General features: G+C 39.5%; 1 protein-coding gene across 1 annotated transcript in view; it reads right to left on the minus strand.

Annotated features, from left to right (window-relative positions):
- EFHC2 (EF-hand domain containing 2) overlaps positions 1 to 7013 on the minus strand; it is a 343223-nt gene extending 336210 nt beyond the window's left edge. The window contains exon 1 of the mRNA XM_037822347.1: positions 6823 to 7013. The gene's annotated coding sequence lies outside the window, so the exon portion shown is untranslated. The remainder of the gene's footprint in view (positions 1 to 6822) is intronic.
- Between the last annotated feature and the right edge of the window lie 11200 nt (positions 7014 to 18213).

Consider the following 18213-nt stretch of genomic DNA (forward strand, 5'->3'; position numbering starts at 1 on the left):
GTTTGACTTCCCATATGGTGCCTACAGAGATAGACAAGGCCAGCCGGAGGGCTGTCAGAACTCTCTGTAGTTACAATTCCTATTAAGAATCCATAAATAGACATTCTGGACTCCCTTGTTTGTGTGATAAATTTATGAATTATGGGATATAATATGGAAATTCTTGGTTCCCAAAATAAACTATAAGATTTTGCCCAGAAGTGGTATTCAGTTCAATATTTATTAAGTTCTTCATGCTAAGCACCATATGAATACATAGATAAACAAGGCAAATTGCAGCCCTTAAAAAGCCCATAGGTGGATGAGCAAGCCCGCAAATGACTGGAATAATCAGTAAATATACCAGATATAATAAAAGGAAGAAGAAAGAAGAGTGTGGGAAGATCTAAAATTTGTGTACCTGCTGTACATCAGCACTTTATCGATATTATCTCATTTAATGATTATAGTAATCCTATGAAGTAGCTATTTTATCCCATTGTATTGATGAGAAAGACAGAGACTCTCACATGAGAGGAGGATCAGCCACCAATACTCCCTGCACCTAGGGGCATAGGAACCTTAATCCCGAAGCGAGAATTCTGGGTGGCAACCACAGCATTCACCACAAGATGTGTGCCCTGGACAGTAAGCAAGTTGATTTGGCAAGACATGAGAGTATAAGAGCAAGGAAAGAATGAGGTTGGAAAGTTGGGAGGGGGTGAGCATTGAAGGCCAGGCTTTGGGTTTTGTAAGGAAGGAAAAGGGGTCATTGAGTTTTCATGAGGCAAGGTCATGGCTAGAAATTGCACCTATTGCAATGCATAGAATATCTGAGGGTTGGGAGAACCTAGAGGAATAACCAACTGGTATTGGTTCTAGAGTCAAGGTGAAAAGTGAGAAGGGGAGAACTTGACAGGTGGCAGTGTTTTTGGAAAGGAGGGATGAAAGAGACAGAAGTATTGAGGACAAACAGAACTTGCCTGCTAAACATTTTCTATAAAAGGCCTACAAGACTGAAAAAGAGACAATACCTTATCATGGCCCAGCCATTCTATGGAATACTACCCCAGCTTTTCAATGTAAACTCCATGTGCACGAGGATTTTTGTTGTTTCCCCAGCAACCAGAACAATTCCCAGCAAATAATAGGTGTTTGTATCAGTCAGCTTTTGCTGTGATAGTGCTGAGTTACAAAAATTCCAAACTCTCAAAGGCTCACAGCAGCAAACATTTCTTTCGTGTTCATGAGACTACAGTCAGGGATAGAAACTCTGTTCCAGGCTGTGGGTTGGGTTCAGGTCTGTTCTATGTGTCTTCCTACACCAAGGCCCAAGTTGAGGAATGTAGGAGGTATACCACTCATATAATGGAGGGCAGGAGCCCAAGAAAACTGGCAGAACTCACAATGCCTCTTAAAGCTTCTGCTAGGATCTGGCACACTTTCACTTCTACCACCCACATTCCATTGGCAAAAAGCAAGTCATATGACCCAGGTCAACAACAACCAGGGCAGAGAAATATATTCAATGAGGTAGAGAAAGATACTTCTCCCATGGAGAGCAGGGGAAAGGAGAATGAATATTTGCTGAACAATAATAAGACCCATAATAGTGCTCAATAAATATTTGTTTAATGACTGTGTGAATAAATGTACATGTACTGATTTAAGAGATCCCTAACACATCCAATAAGATGAAAAAGACAAGTTGCAAAGCAATACATACACTATGATCCAATTTATAAACACACATACCAAAAATAAAATTGTACACTGATATATGCACATATATTTTCATAAATGCATAGAGAAGGGGCTGGAAGTCTATGCACTAAACTGTCAACAGTGTAACTTCTGGCAAGGGGAGTAAAATTATGTAAGAATAAGAAGGGACATTCCCTTTTTCACTATTTGAAAAAATTTTACATTGAATTTGTGCTTAAGTTGTATGGTTTTTATAAGTTGTAAAAATATAGGAAAATAAATAAAATAAAGCAATGTCCATTGTGCAGCAACTCACACAGTTAAGATTGGAAAAATGTCAAATGAGCAATTTGGAGGAAGGAAGTTAATGTCATAGCAAGAGTGACAAATTAATAATAAAGTGTGCCCTAACTCTTATAATTATTCAGTTACTGCTCTGACATTTCAAAAACATTACAACCTTTATGGTAAGTGCCTTTATCTGGCTTATGAAAGATTATGAAATTACTTTGACAGTATCTTGCACTTAGATTGTGTAAAAAGGAACATTTACTTAACCCATGCCATGTACACAGTAGATATTCAGTGTTTGTTGAACTTAATAAGGAAAACTCTTAGCAAGTCTATTAATTGTTTAATATTTCCAGTTCACAAGGGAATATCAATTCCACTTTATCAAGAAAAAGACCCACTAAATGGCATTCTTTATTTGAAGATGCTACAGTAAGCCACACTGTGAAATAAAGTGGACATTGAACTTTCTACCACTTTCTCTAGAACCTATTGCCTTACCAGGGCAGTCATTGACATAAACTTTCGGAAAGACTGAATCACTTTATCAAGTAACATCTTGGAACATCTTACCAGGGCCGTGGTGGACACTTTTCACACTAATATCTAGGCAACCATGCAAAGGACCAAAAAGCTTGGTGGCTGGGGTCTTGGAAAAGTAGGCAACACTCACTGAATTCTCATACAGTTCATCTAGGACCTTAGACATGTGAAATACATTTCAAAGAACAAACACCAACTCCACTCCACCCACAAGAAAAAACAACAAATAGGTTATTTTAAATTTTGGTGTTTTTAGAGAAACTTTAAGGTGGTTCTTTACCTGCCACCCATCTTTTCTGTGTTGGGTGTGATTTTTAAAAATTCAAATTTGTTTAATTATCCAAGGTTGCCCTCACTAGTTGGATTGACTAATGATAGTCAAATACCCAGGAGGCTCACTTACAAACTGGACCAGGAATTTATTCACTGACACTTACTCTACCAATACCTCCAGGGCACAGGTTTCACCTTTTATATGTATTCCCTTACCAGTAAAGAAAGGCTAAATTTAAGTCCAAATGATTGGACTGAATGACTGAATCCAAGAAGAGGGACTTGTATGGATTAAATAAAGGTTATTGAGTTGTGGCATCATAAGAACACTCACTGCTAATGAAAATTTCTGCATGACTGATTCTATACCTGGGTCAGTTCATCAGAGCAAGCCTCTTCTTTGAAGGTGCCAGGGGACCCTGAGAAACTATCCTCATCAACTCTTCATTGAGGATTCACTTCCAAGGTTGGCCTGTGGCTTTTAGGGGTGTCTCCAATTGCCAATTGATCTTGATTTCTAATTATATTAGTGAAGATGGAATCTTTCAATTGAAAGTGTTGGAAAATCAACTCAAACTGGATTAAAGAAAAAAAAAAGCAAGATATTTGCTCATCCCTGAACCAATTGTTGTGGCCAGAGTGATGAAATGTTCTGATTGACCAGGCCTGGGTTTCTTAATCACCCCTAGGATGAGTTGTACCCCAACAAATTGCAAGGACTGAAGAAGGATAGAGTTTCCTTAATGGAAAAGAAGAAAGATTGGATGCTGGGCAAGCAAATATAACAGCAACAACAATAATAATGATAATAATAATAATAATCATGAATGTCCACCAAACCCACTTTGTCATTCAGATTTTTGGCCATGTTCTCCTTCACTTTCAGTGGGTAAGGGAGCCTGGACACCAATCCTTAGTACAACGATGAATTGTTGATTCCCTTGGGGGTGAGGGGAAGGAAAAATAATAAATAAATAAATAAATAAATAAATAAATAACAGAGGACCCTGGAATAGGCTAAAGGCATAATTTCATTTCACTAATTTCAAGATTTACTTTTCTGTTTGCCTTTTAGCCTGTTTTCTCTTTCACCTTCTTCCTGTTATTCCAGAAACTCAGTACTAGGCTATAACATGACAACTTCATTTGACTACAGCAACTAATAATTATGGAAGTCCTGTGTTTATGGCTTTAAGGATTAAAATTTCAAATTTAAAATGCTGATGGGTTCACCATGATGTGTGCCTGGTGAAGATATTAGAAATTAGGAAGAGCAGTCAGAGTTACGAGAATCAAGGGGTATGGGCCATGATATGGGGAACCAACTCACAGATAATATAGTGAGCTGGCTCCCTCACCATTTGGGGCTAAAATTTTGGGGTAGAAGGGGAGTAGCTCTGTAACTGCAGTTACAAACTTGGTTTCCAATCTAGGCTTTGCCATTTACTAGCAGTGTAGCCTATGTCCAGGTTGCTGAAAAATAATAAAAATCATCACTTCTTGAGCTTTGACTCTGTACCAGCACTTTACATACATAAGTTTTAGGCTTTACAAGAACCTTGAAGGGTATATATTACTAAATTCCTCAGTTATCAGTTATCAAATGCTATCATTGGTAAGATATATCATCAATTTAATAGCAGCTCTATAGCAGGAGGAACACTTTATAAGATACAAGCAATTATGTGATGCTGCTCAGTTTCAAACATTAAAATAACAAGTGAAAATAAAAGGGCTCCTTAGAACACAAGAAAATGCAGTAGTATCCCATTTTACATATGAGAACACTGAGGCTTAGGGAGTTTATGTCATTTACCCAAAGACACACAGTTATATCTGGGTATGGTGCCAGAATTTGAATCTAGGTCAATCTGACCTCCACCACCACACAATTATCTCCACCATCAGAGTTCCTCAGTTTCCTCATGTATAAAATGGGGATAATAATAGTTTCCTCCCAAGAGCAAAACAAGAATCAAATGGTGTCTATGAAAACATAAGTGCTAAGAAGCAGCTGGTGCTTGTTGTTCTTTTTAACAATAAAACAACCGTAGAGATGTACCAAGCCGGTAGAAAAGAAGAAATTAAGGATGCTGGGGATTGGCAAGATAGGAAACAGGCAGACTTTAAATTAAGGTGATGTCTGCCTTGGCCAGGAGCTGTTTATAAAGATCCTGCTGGGAAGAAGTCTGTTCAGGGACACCATCAATCCATGCTAGAAATTGGGCTTAGACTAGTTGAGCTACAGGTGTCAGGTACCACATTCAGGTTGCCCAAATAACCAAGTATTTCCTTTGCCCAAACTCACCACAATTAAACTATGAATTTTTTTTACAACTTTACTTGATAAGGATATATCTCTTTATTAAAATTATTAAATACAACTAAATGTAATTTTTAAAAAAAGGACAGATAGAGTCTGAGTCAAAATTGGAGTAAATTCTGAATCAATTAGGGTATTTTTTACTCTATCCCTTAACTGTTACCATTCCTAATCCCTTTCTTCTTTTATTCTGATGTTCTACTTTAAAGAGGAAATGCTCACCTACTTAATTCCATGCCAAAAGTCTTTCCTTAATAAAAGATATTGCCACTCAACTGATTCACCTGTTTTATTTGCTGTAATTACTTTCCTTTCCAGCCTTCTCCTAGCTTGCCTTTATTATTACAGTTTTGAAGGCTGTTTTGTTTTAGTCAGTTTAAAGTGAATGTACCCCTTTAAAAAGAACAGAAAAAAAACACTTTTTCACGAGAAAAGCCATGTATTGCAGATTGCCAATCACACATGTCCCTATTTTACAATGATCTGCTTACTCTCTGACATAATGAAATTTGCCTGGTTTTCTTTATGCTGGGCATCTATATTGGTTTCCTGTGGCTGCTGTAATAAATTATCACAAACTGGATGGCTTAAAACAACAGAAATTTATTCTCTCACAGTCGTGGAGGTCAGGGGTCCAAAATCAAGGTGTTGGCAGGGTTGGTCCTTTCTGGGGGCTCTGAGAGAGAATCTGTTCCATGCCTCTCTCCTGCTTCCAGTGGCAGCCAGCAACCTTTGGCATTCCTTGGCTTGTAGACGCATCACTGCAATCTCTGCTTCCATCTTCACATGGTCTTCCTCTTCACATGTTTCCTCTGTGTTTCTCTTCTTATAAGGACGTTTATTGTATTTAGGACCCACTCAGTTAATCTAGGATGATCTCATCTCAAGACACTTAATTTAATTACATCTGCAAAGAACCTTTACCCAAATAATTCATAGGTTCCGGGGTCTAGAACTTGGACATACTTTTTTGGGGGGGAGTGGGGGTGGGGTGGAGGGTGGCCACAATTCAGTCCACTACATCATCCAACTCAAAGATGTATCAATTTTACTCTAATAACCCCTCAAGTCCTATAAGTGATTGCTCTTTTCCTTTTTATTTCATTGTCTGTATTTTTTGTTATAAGTATTTATGTCCTATTTAACAGAATAAAAGAATTCATTTTAAATATATAATTTTTTAATGGCCCCTGACTTCCAATATTTAAACATTACTCACAAGTTTACAAAGTACCTTTACATTTACATCTACTTAAGATGCTCTTAGTGATGCTGTGCGATGGGGCTAACAGATATTCACGCTTTAGAGATACAGAATCAGGCTCAGAGACTTGTCCAAAACTTTCTGTCACTATAGGACCCAAGTCAGTTCAGGTTTCCTGAATCCACATCTCTTCATTACATATCAGATAACAAAAGGTGATTTTTATTTTCATGGTAAATACATACAGAACATACTTTGTGGATGGAAATGAGAAAACCCTCTAACATTTAGACTTTAGGACTTAATTAGCTTGCTTAATGGAATAGCATCTAACATGTATTTGAAACCCATTTATCTGTGGTTATCTGGTCAAAACATAGACCTCTGATCCCCAGTATCTCATTCTTATATGCTGAGCAATTATCTGTACAGTACAGGAATGGGGATAGTCTGTGAGTGGCTTTCATGAATATTTTCTCTTCTTTTGAAATCCTGGAGGACTTACCTATGCAAACCAGTGCTTCCAACAAGAGTGGTAGATCCATGGTGCCTTCAAGTAAATAGATGTCTCAGCTCAGTAGGACTTCCCAAAAGGTGCCCAAAGAGGACCATTTGGCAAAATGCACAAACTGTGTCTGTCTCTCCATTTTAGAGGGAATGTGAGTGCTGGAAAGTTGGAAGGAGAGCAGAAAATAATGACTATTTTCTTCCCACGAACTTTAGAGAAAACAATTATACAACTGTCACGAGTAGTGTAACCTTTAGACCGCTCTGGAATGCAGTATCCTTTCCAAGTGGGCAAATCCTTGATGGTGTTGATTTGTGTTTTGCATTTGCTTCTAATAATAAAAGGGAAATGGGAGATTTCTGGTGGCAGGCAGCCAAACCCTTCATCTAAAGGCTTGTTGTGTGTGTGATTACTTTGAATTATATAAGTTATTCCCATTTAATCATTTTTATTGACTTTAAAGAAGCAAACAGCACCAATGTGAAAAGCTAAATTTATCATGTGAGACATTCAGAGATAGTTTCAGAAATCTCCTGTTTAAAAGAAAACAGTGATTTGTCTAATCTCAATCAAATCCAGCGTACATGGAACAGAAGATCACAGAGGCCAAGATGAAATAATAGCACCTGCTGGGACCTTCCAGGGGGGAAGTTCTTCCATAAATACAATGTAATGCAAGTCTCCATGTGCTGTCTGTTCTATGGGCCTCTCTCTCCCTTTTTCTCCCTCTGCCCACCTGCAGGCCAAGAGGATCTGCAGACTCGCTGCCCACCTCCATTTCAGCCAGTCTACCCATGCACAATGCCATACCCTGGGAACCTTTGAGAATCAAAGATGACCTCCTAAACACAAGACATTAGTTATTGTCACAGCTTGCAACCTGAAGGAATTTTCTGCAAGCAACATAAACATGCTGAGCAGAAGTTCATTTGCACCAGCTCCCCAGCTTGGGAAAGGTTTCAGGCAGACTGATGTCAACACTCACATCCCTATAATGGACACTGTTGGAGCCTCTCCTAAATCCCCTTTTCCAAGATAGTACACCCATTCCCAAGCAGCCAGGAATGTTGGTTGCTAATAGCTCACAGCTGCTCCTTCTCCAGAGAATTGCCCTTGGCCAAATGGAGCCCTCTGTCCAGGGAGATTACACCCTCACCAAAGCGAATGAATGACTGACTCACTGCCTGGGAGATACAAATGGCAGGCCCCCTTGCCTAATTCTGCGGTGCAATTCAGCTCTTGTGCAACTGTGGGATTGGGCTGAAGCTGGGCTCCAGGTGAGTCCGCCTCCTTTTTAAATGTTTTCCTCTGTTCGATCCTTCTGTCCTCACTCCCATTCTCTTTAGGGCACTCCCTCAATAAATCACTTGCCCAAGAATTGCAGTATCAGGTTCTGCTTCGAGAACATTGCCTAAAACACTTCCTCTATCTGGAGAGCTAGATCAGTCCTAGAGAACAGAAATGCCTCTTTGCAGCGCTCTACTAGGAGGACGCACACTCTGACCTCTGACCCCTGACCTAAGTCAGCTTCTCCCTCTCCCTCATCCTTGTGGCCAATGAGCCGCCAAATTAAACCTCTAACTCCTCAAAGTCTCGACACTCTAGACCATCCTCAGTCACTATCCCAGTTCAGGCTCTGACGACTTCTTAACCAGGTTAATGCCATTTCTTCCTAACCAGTCTTGCTGACCTCGGCTTATGAACTGCCTGCTGGCATCTCTGAATGACGGATATGATCATGTTACTTTATCCTCAAAAACTCTCATTTACTATTTTATTACTATCAGAGTAATAAAAATAGTCACCATTTATTAAATACTAAGTGATTTACATTTATTATCTCATCATGTGAAGTAAAACTGCAACAAAGATATAATTATCCCCTTTTACAAATAAGAACATTGAGTTTCCCCAAGGGTAAGGAATTTGCCCAAGATCACACAGCTAGTAGAGGGTGGGATCTGGACAGAGTTCTGGCTGACTCTGAAACGGTACTCTTAATCTCATCAGTAGGTTGCCTCTTGATAAAAACCAGACCCAACATTCTGGCTTTCAAAGAGCTCTGTGAATAAGACCCAAAATATTTTTCCAAATTTATCACCCCCAATTCATCACACTCCTCACCCTAGCTATTCTAGACAACTTGCAAGTCCTTAAGCACACTTTGACTATCCCTCCTTCCTGCTCCTGCTATTTTATATGGCCCCTTCCCTTGAGCCTTAGTGACTCTCTCTTTGCCAATAGAATGTGGCCAAGTGACACCACATGACTTCCAAGGCTAGATCAAAAAAGACCATGCAGCTTCTGCCTGGACCACCATGCTTGAGAGGCTGTGAGTAGGCGCTGCAGTTGAGAACCCAGCTGAGCTCCGGCTGACAGCCAGCATCAGTGGCCTGCCATGTGATCATGCCCTCTTGGACGTCCAATGGACTCCAGCCCCAGCCAACATCTGACTGCAACCATGTGAGGACCACCTGGCTGAGAACTTCCTGAATTCCTGAACACGAAATTGTGGGCCAAATAAAATGATTGTTCAATGCCACTAAGTTTTTTGTGTGTTTGTTTCTTTTGCTGTTTTTCAAGGCTTTTCCCAAATGCCGCTTCCTTCCTGAAGAATTTCCCAATCTCCTTTTGCTCCCTCCATGTCATTTTATCATATACTTTGTTCAGTTATATTTTGAAAGTTTTCAAACATAACCCAAAGTAGAGAGAACAGAAAAATGAGCCCCCTGTACCCATCGCTCAGCTTCAATAATTATCAAGATTTGGTCACATTTACTCTATCTTTTCTTCCTTTTTTCTTTGCTCAAGTACTTTAAAGCAAATTCCAGGCATCATGTCATTTTACCCTATGTATTCAAGAGTGCTTCTCTAAAAACATGGACATTGTCTTATATAACCACAGTGCCACTGTTACATATAACAAAGTTAACAAGTATTCTTTGTGTTTGTGTGTGTGTGTGTTACTTTCAAAAGAAGTGTCAATATAAATATAAAAGCTAAAAGTATAAACCTCTTAGAAGATAGCATAGGGGCAAATCTTCATGACCTGGGATTCAACAATGGATTCTTAGATATGAGACCAAAAGCAGCAAAAGAAACAATAGATAAATTTAATTTCATCAAAATTAAAAACTTTTGCGCATAAAAGGAAATTATTAAGAAAGTGAAAAGACAGCCTACAGAATGGGAGAAAATAGTCTCAAATCATAAATTGGATAAGGGCTTAATCCATAATATATGAAGAAATTTTACAATGCATGACAAAAAGACAACCCAATTTAAAAATGGGCAAAGGACTTGAATAGGCATTTCTTCAAAGAAGATATACAAATGGCCAACAAACACATGAAAAGATGTTCAACATCATTAGCCATTAGGGAAATGTAAATCAAAACCACAATGAGATACCACTTCATACCCACCAGGATGGCTATTATTAAAAAAAGGAAAATAACAATTGTTTGAGAGGCATCAGAGAATTTGGAACTCTAATGCAGGGTTTGTGGGAATGTGAAACGGTGCAGCCACTGTAGAATGCAATACAGTGGGTCTTCAAAAAGTTAAAAATAGAATTACCAAATAACCTGGCATTCCTATTTCTAGGTATATGCCCAAAGAAAGTGAAAACAGGGTCACAAATAGATATTTGTATGCCAATGTTTATGGCAGTGTTCTGGTCTGCTAATGCTGCCATTTTACAAAACACCAGAAGTGGATTGGCTTTTATAAAGGGGGTTTATCTGGTTACAAAGTTACAGTCTTAAGGGCATAAAGTGTCCAAGGTAAGGCATTGACAATAGGGTACCTTCACTGGAGAAAGGCCATTGGCATTCAGAAAGTCTCTGTTAGCTGGGAAGGCACGTGGCTGGCTTCTGCTTGCTCCCAGGTTGCATTGCAAAATGGTGTACTCCAAATGTCTCTGTGTCAGCTTTCAATGGCCATCTTCAAAATGTGTCCCTCAGCTGCAGCACTCTGCATCTGAGCCTATGTGGCTCTTTTTAAAGTACTCCAGTGATCCAATAAAACCCACCCTGAATGGATGGGGCAACACCTCCATAGAAATGATCCAATGAAACATTTCACTCACAGTTGATTGAGTCATATTGCCATGGAAACACTCAATCAAAGGATTCCAATCTAATCAACATTAATACACTGGCCCCACAAGATTGCATCAAAGATAATGACATTTTGGGGGACATAATACCTCCAAACTGGCACAGGCAGCATTATTCACAATAACCAAAAGCTGGAAACAACCCAAGTGTCCATCAACAAATGAATGGATAAACAAAATGTGGTACATTCACACAATGGAATATTATTTGTCCATTAGGAAGAATGATGTTATGAGACATGCTACAACATGGAATAACCTTGAAAACATTATGCTCAGTGAAATAAGCAAGGCACATAAGGACAAAAATTGTATGATATCACTTAGAAGAGATGACTAAAAATTGTAAATTTGTGGAGATAGACAGCAGATTAGAGGTTGGGGGTAGGGATTGGAGAGAAGGTGAGTACCATAAGTGCGTGGACCAGAACTTAATCACTCTTCCACACCCCATCAGTGCTCAAAGGATAGTTTATCAAACTAGCTTTGTTGCCATCTTCTGCTCTGGCAATGCTGACCTTAAGTTGTTGTCAAGTTGTGACTGGAACCGTAGCTAATGCTTCCTAAAGATACTAGATGAGGCAAAACCTCAAAAGAGGCACTTAGAAGCAAAATTTGGGGTATTACTAAGTGATGCACAACTGCAGGGCTCATCATTCACACTGATGTATCCCAGGGGGTGCCTAGAATATAATGTAAACAGCGTCCCCTGGAGTTGTGCAACTTGGCATCCTGGATACCAATGAATGCTATGTGTCACACATACCCTTCCCCAGTCTGCCTTCCTACTGCAGAAGATAAAAAGCCAGGAGAATACTCCATCCCCAATCTGCATCTGTAAATTATCTGTATAGTGCAGGTACCAAGATGTATTTCACTCTGGAAAAGAGGATAAATAATTTCTGCAATGATTATTTTACAAGACGTAAATACATACTTTCAAACTATTATCTAACATGAAAGGTTCAAAACATACCTGGTTTTCCTATTTTGCCAAAACAGGGACAACTCTTTCAACATAAATTTTCTTAAACAAATGTTCTAATTTTCTTTTTCCCAAAAAATCCCCCTTCCTCTACCAAAACAAATAAGCAAATAAAGTTGCTCACAATCCTACCCATTACACAGCATCAACATTTATGAGCAGGATAACAGTGGGGAATATAATGAAAGAAGATAATTTGAAACTTCTACCTACAAAATTATTTTAAACATAATGAAGGGTTTTTAAAAGGAGCAATCCTTGGCTTTGATCTTAATGTGTGCATTTTGTATTATGTATGGGATTCTTTTGGTGGCTGAGACAATACAAAGCCGTGCTGAATCATAAATCTGGAGTACACTCAAATAAACCCAAAAGCCATGTGTTCACAGTTTGGTTTCTTCCAACACTGGGGGTCTTGGAAGATCTTGCTTAAGCCCATCCTAATCCCTTCTGCTGCATATTTTTCATCTCCTTTTATGTTGCCCTCATTGGAAATGGGAAAAATTCTCACTGTTAAAATCCCTTGCTACTATGTAGCTTACATGATGTGACTGTGTGATTGTGAAAACCTCATGGCTCACACTCCCTTTGTCCAGTGCACAGATGGATGAGTAGAAAAATGGGGACAAAAACTAAATGAAAAATAAGGTGGGATGGGGGATGGAATATTTTAGGTGTTCTTTTTTGCTTTTATTTTTACTTTTATTTATTTATTTATTTATTTTTGGAGTAAGAAAAATGTTCTAAAGTTGATTCTGGTGATGAATGCACAACTGTATGATGGTACTGTGAATAGTTGATTGTATACTGTGGATGATTGTTGGGTGTGTGAATATATCTCAGTAAAACTGTATTTAAAAAATCCCTTGCTATATAGGGGATCAGTCCTTCTTGGGTACAGGTCATTGGAATCCCAAGCATTTGTCAGAGGAGAAAACCCAGCCAGCCACTGTAGGCTCCGGTTTCCTTTTATTGGATGTCCATGAAAACCCTTGAATGAACTGGGAAATGGAGGCAGTGGGAGGGAAGCATGGCCACGGTTAGTGTAAAGGGATTGGCATTTGAAGACCAGGAGTCCTTCTCCTGGGCCTTTGTCTTCCATACTAAACCTACTTTCCTAGTGTTAAAACCTTTCCTCACAATCAATGATAACTCCCCAATAATAATAACCACAATCCCTACCACCTTTTCAATATTCTTTACCAGGTACCAAATGCATTGAATCCTCAGAATAATTTTGCAAGATAGGTATTATTATTTTACTGAAAATGAAAGCAAGACTCAGAGAGGTAAGGTCACAGAGCTAGAAGTAGCAGCTGGGATTGGATCTGAAGTTTGCCTGACCCCAAAGCCTGCAGCAGGCTGCCTCTAGCTTATGCAAACCACATGGGAGCTTAAACCATATACCCCACTAAAAACATTGATTGAAGTTGGACCCAGAAGCAGAATCTCCCTGTTGGTCCCAAAGGCTTTCCTCCCAACTGGATACCCCATGCTTTGTTAAGATCTTTAAAAAAAAAAAAAAAAATGAGAGACTGGTCCTGTGATATACTAAACTAGTGATAGACTAAAACTGTACTAATCCTTCTGTTTCCCCATGACTCTCCCAGCGATCTACTTTTCAACACTCCCCGGTACCCACAAGTGATAAGACCATGAGATCAGTGGTCACATGATTGTTGAGATGGAAACATAACTCATTTAAGCAGGTATGTTATCCCTGTTCCTCTGGAAACAAATGAAAAAAGTAAGAGTATATGGAACCAAATGTACCATTGCCAAAATAAGATACAGCATGTATTCATTCTTTCACTAATATCTGATGAGCAATTAAAACAGATTTTCCCTAATGCTTTCTTACATTGCTAGGATGAGTCTAAATTGGTACAACTTCTATGGAGGGCAATAGAGCAATATCTATAAAATATAAAATTTACATGTGCACATACCATTTGTCTTAAGCCAGGTTCCCTAGAAACAGAGGCTGAGATAGGAAATCTTAAGCAGATGACTTATTGAGGGAGTGTTCTCAGAAGAAACCCGGGAGTGAGGGAAGCAAGATGGTAGGGGAACAAGCTAAGACAAGATAGGGTTTCAGAAGTCTAGCCTCAGCCTGATCCCACAAGGAGCACTTGAGAAAATTGCACCACAGAGGTTGTCCTGCCTAGAGACAAGGAAGCTAGCTGCCGTAAATCCCCATATCTGTCAGTCATTGGCCAGGTGTGCAACTTCCAAGACACTTCCAGGCAAACAGCAGTTTCCCAGAAAAGAATGCAGATGTGAGCTTTGAGCAGCCAACATCTGCAGCAGCTAGGGGATGCGTACACCAGCCCTAGAAAGGGGATATGGGCCAGGCACTGACAACATCTGCTACATCATTGGACTCAGCAATTCCATATCTAGGAATTTATCCTCAGATGTGCTTGCATGCATGCAAAGTGATGCATATCCAAGGTTATCCATTGCAGCATTGTTTATTAAGAAAACACCCAACAATTAGTGACTGGTTAATTATATTGTGGTGCAGTTATACAATGGAATACTAGGTGATTGTGGGAAAAATAAGAGTGAGGAAGCCTTCCATAGTATGAATATGGAATGGAATTACTTTTAATATATGTATTTACACGAAGAAGGCAAGGTGCAGAATACAATATGTAAAATATGCTACTATAAGTGTTTTCTTTATATTTGCTTATATATGCTTAAATTAACCTGAGAAGCATAGACAGGAAACTGGTTGGAAGACAGAGTGAAAGGGAGAGTTTTCAGTGTACATCACTTTGTATCTTGTGACTGTTACACCATTTTATAACTTTTATACATATTCAAATGAAATATAGATAGATAATAGATACAGATAATAGATGATGATGATAGATGATAGACAGATAGATAGATAGATGATAGATAGATAAATTGATTTGCACTAAGACCCAGCCAGGAATTTACACCTTTGACAACCAAAAGAGGCAGAATGAAAAGAACATTTAAAAATCCAATTGTTTTCTTATTTGGAAGTAACTTCCTTCCCCATTTTTATGCATGTATTCCTTACATTTGCGTGTAATTTCTGGCTTAGCCAATAGCATTTTATTTTCTCATATATTTCAGATCCTGCACCCATCCCTATTACTCATGCCTTCCTGTGGAAGTTTCATTTCTTTATCAAGATGAGGTCAATGACCTATTAAAATGGCGAAAGGCTCTCATTCTGAAAGCAGAACCAAGCTACAGTTCCAAGCTATAATGGCAAGTATTTCTCAAAATGTATTAATCTGAGAGATAATTCTAGCAATTAGATGCTAATAATTTTTCAAGATAAAATGGTTCCATGGCTAAATAAGTTCTGCAGCTCTCTTTATTGCAGGACTTATCTGAGCCTTTAATGCTATAATGGAATTTTGAAACTCCTAAAGATGCAGAATTCCCCCAAAAGTTTTTGACTCTGGAATTTAGGATGGGCTTTGTGAGGCAATTCTTGCCAAGGGTCTCTCAATGACTGTAGTCACCTTAAGGCTCAACTGAACTGGATGATCAAAATGGCTCACAAACATGGCTGGCAGTTTACACCAGTTGTTGGCTGGGAATTCAGCGGAACGGCCCACCAGAACACCTATACATGGACTCAACAGCATGAAGGTCTCAGAATAGTTGGACTTCTTACATGATGCCTAGCTTCCCTTAGTATCCCAAGAGAACCAGTTAGATGTTTCTCTTATGGTTATTTAACATAAGAAAATCAATTAATGTAATACACCACATTAATAGAACAAAGAGAAAACAACCACACGATCAATTCAATTGATACAGAAAAGGTATTTGACAAAAGTGTAAGAAAGGGATAAGTTTAGTTTTCACATAGAGACAGCATGGAATAAGGGAAATGGAGGCAAAACCAGTTTAAACAAGCCCCAGACAAAGAGAAGAGAGAATCTGCCTGCTCCTTATATGGAAAAGTAACCATAGTTACTGGAATGTAAAGAGATATGAGGTAATATCAGAGGCGGGAACTCACAGCAAAAAAAATAAAAATTTGAGGGGGATAGGCTGATCAGTTCAAAATCTAAATAATGAGCTAGTTGGCTCTCTGGGATTGGCTGTACAAATTAAAATCTCAAAAGATGAATTAGTTAGTGTTCTCGGATAGGCTGTAACCTCTTTAGTACCCAGTCAATGGGGAAACAGGGGAGGGACTTGCGAATTAGGAGTAGGAGATTTAAAGATCGCCATTCTCTTCCTCTGGCGCGCCAGTCTTCCATGTGTTTGGCTGGACGCCCTATCTTGCAAGATTGTAAATAAATTCTTTTCTCCTCCAAAACCGAGTGAGCGTTTATTCCCTTACAGGAACCGCTTTATTTCCGACAACTTGGGGGCTCGTCCGGGATCCGAAGCTTCGGAGGGGGACCCCCGAGGTGGACAAAGGGAAGGCGCGCCCCGCTGATTGAGCGGTCTCGGACTCCGCCATTGGGGGCCCATCTCCGGCAGCTAAAGGGCCCGAGACCAGACGCTTGGATCTGCCAGTTGTGGATGAGAAAAGGGGGAAAAGAAAAGGCCTGCCTCTGGTTAACCAGGCAACTCCGTGCATGGACCAAGGTAAGGAAAGAAATATTATATTACCTTGGTGGTTAAAGCATTCTGAGAGTCTGGGGCTGATCCTGAGGGAAAGATGCCCAAACAAGACTCAGAATGGGGACATTCTGATGAGCCTAGAGCTGATCCTAAGGGAAAGATGCTCAGGCAAGACTCAGAATGGGGAATAGAGGCAGTCAGCCGGCCGGGAATAAAGGGAAGGGGGTACCTTTAGGGTCCCTGGGGAACATTCCTCTAAATAATCCATTGGGAAACATGTTAAAACATTGGGCTAAAAGTAATTGGACCAAGAGAAAGGGTAAAAGAAAATGATCAAATATTATTGTTATGTTTAGACAAAAAAAAAAAAAAAAAAAAGGCATTTTGCTGCCAAATATATTCTGGCCAAAATATAAGGCAGATAAGAGTTGGCTTTGTGCTGACCTCGTGTGTCATGTTAATAAAAATAAACCTTTTTCCAAGGCAGAATTGAACTGTGCCATGTGCTGGCTGCAGGGAAAAAAGAAACTAAAACCTGGGATAAGCATTCCCCCACCTTATGGTTTCCCCTCCCCCACTGGGGCGGGAACCATTAAAGCCTGAGGTTTTGGTGGAAGCAGTCTATGCCCCCAGGCAATTGAAGAGCCAGTTAATGCTGATTGCTCCAGTAATTACAACCCACCAAAAGTTAAGGAAAAAAAAAAAAAAAAAAGGAGAGATTTCCAAAAGTTTCTGTTTCTAAAGGCTCTTAAAGAAAGGAAGGTAAGAATCATTAATAAAAAGCCTAGCAAGGCTAGCTGAATAACAATTAACTTGATTCTTAAACTCTGGTTTATGTAAATATCCCTTTCTTGGGAGAAGAAAGGGAAATGGGAAAGAGGGCGGCTATGAGAGAAAGAGAGAGACTGCATCCACCTAAAATAAAATTGGATGTACCCATATCCCCAAAGAACGATGAAAGTTGAGGTCTGAAGTCAAGTGGTCTCAGGCTGGGAGAGTGGAGTGGCCCACATGCATGAAAAGGGTGAGTTTGCCCTGGGGGTTGAGGGTGGGCCTTCTGCCTCAATGCTCTAGAAAAGTTTTGCCGCCTCAGGACCCAGAGGGTGGAGCACATTCCCAGGGGAATGGGAAAAGCCTGGGTGCCACCCCACTGTTCAGAGAAGGTAGAGCCTTTACCCCGAAGAGGCAGAGTCTGGGTGGCACCCTGATGTTTAAGAAGGGTGGGGCCAAAAAGGTAATCTCCCCAACATCACCCCAGACTTTGAAAAGAAAAGGGCTGCCACAAAAGCCTCTAAAAAGGGTTGGACTCCCACTCCCTCAAGCCCCAAGAATACAATGTCATTCTGTTAATAACTCAGACTTTAAAAGGTCAGCTATATAAAGGAATTTTAGCCTAATATTCAGAGAAGATCCAAAAATCGATGAATGGCTGAATAAGCCATTAGAGGAAATATTCAGAGAGTCAACAAGCCAGGGAGGAAACAGACAAAAGTGAGATAGAGAAGTAATTGGAGCAGTTTAAAAAAAAAAAAAAAAAAAAAAGGAGGAAGGAAATTTGTAGCATGGGGTTTGTGTGATTCTCTATTCATATACTTATGTGGGGCTAAACAGGTATTAATAAATACATTTACATGTTTTAGTGTGCTGTGTAATTAAGTCTAAGGCATGTGGAAGCTACATTTAAAGTCCCTTAATGTGTGTATCAGGGTAT

The sequence above is a fragment of the Choloepus didactylus genome, chromosome X, assembly GCF_015220235.1.
Source record: "Choloepus didactylus isolate mChoDid1 chromosome X, mChoDid1.pri, whole genome shotgun sequence".
Classification (NCBI taxonomy): Eukaryota; Metazoa; Chordata; class Mammalia; order Pilosa; family Megalonychidae; genus Choloepus; species Choloepus didactylus.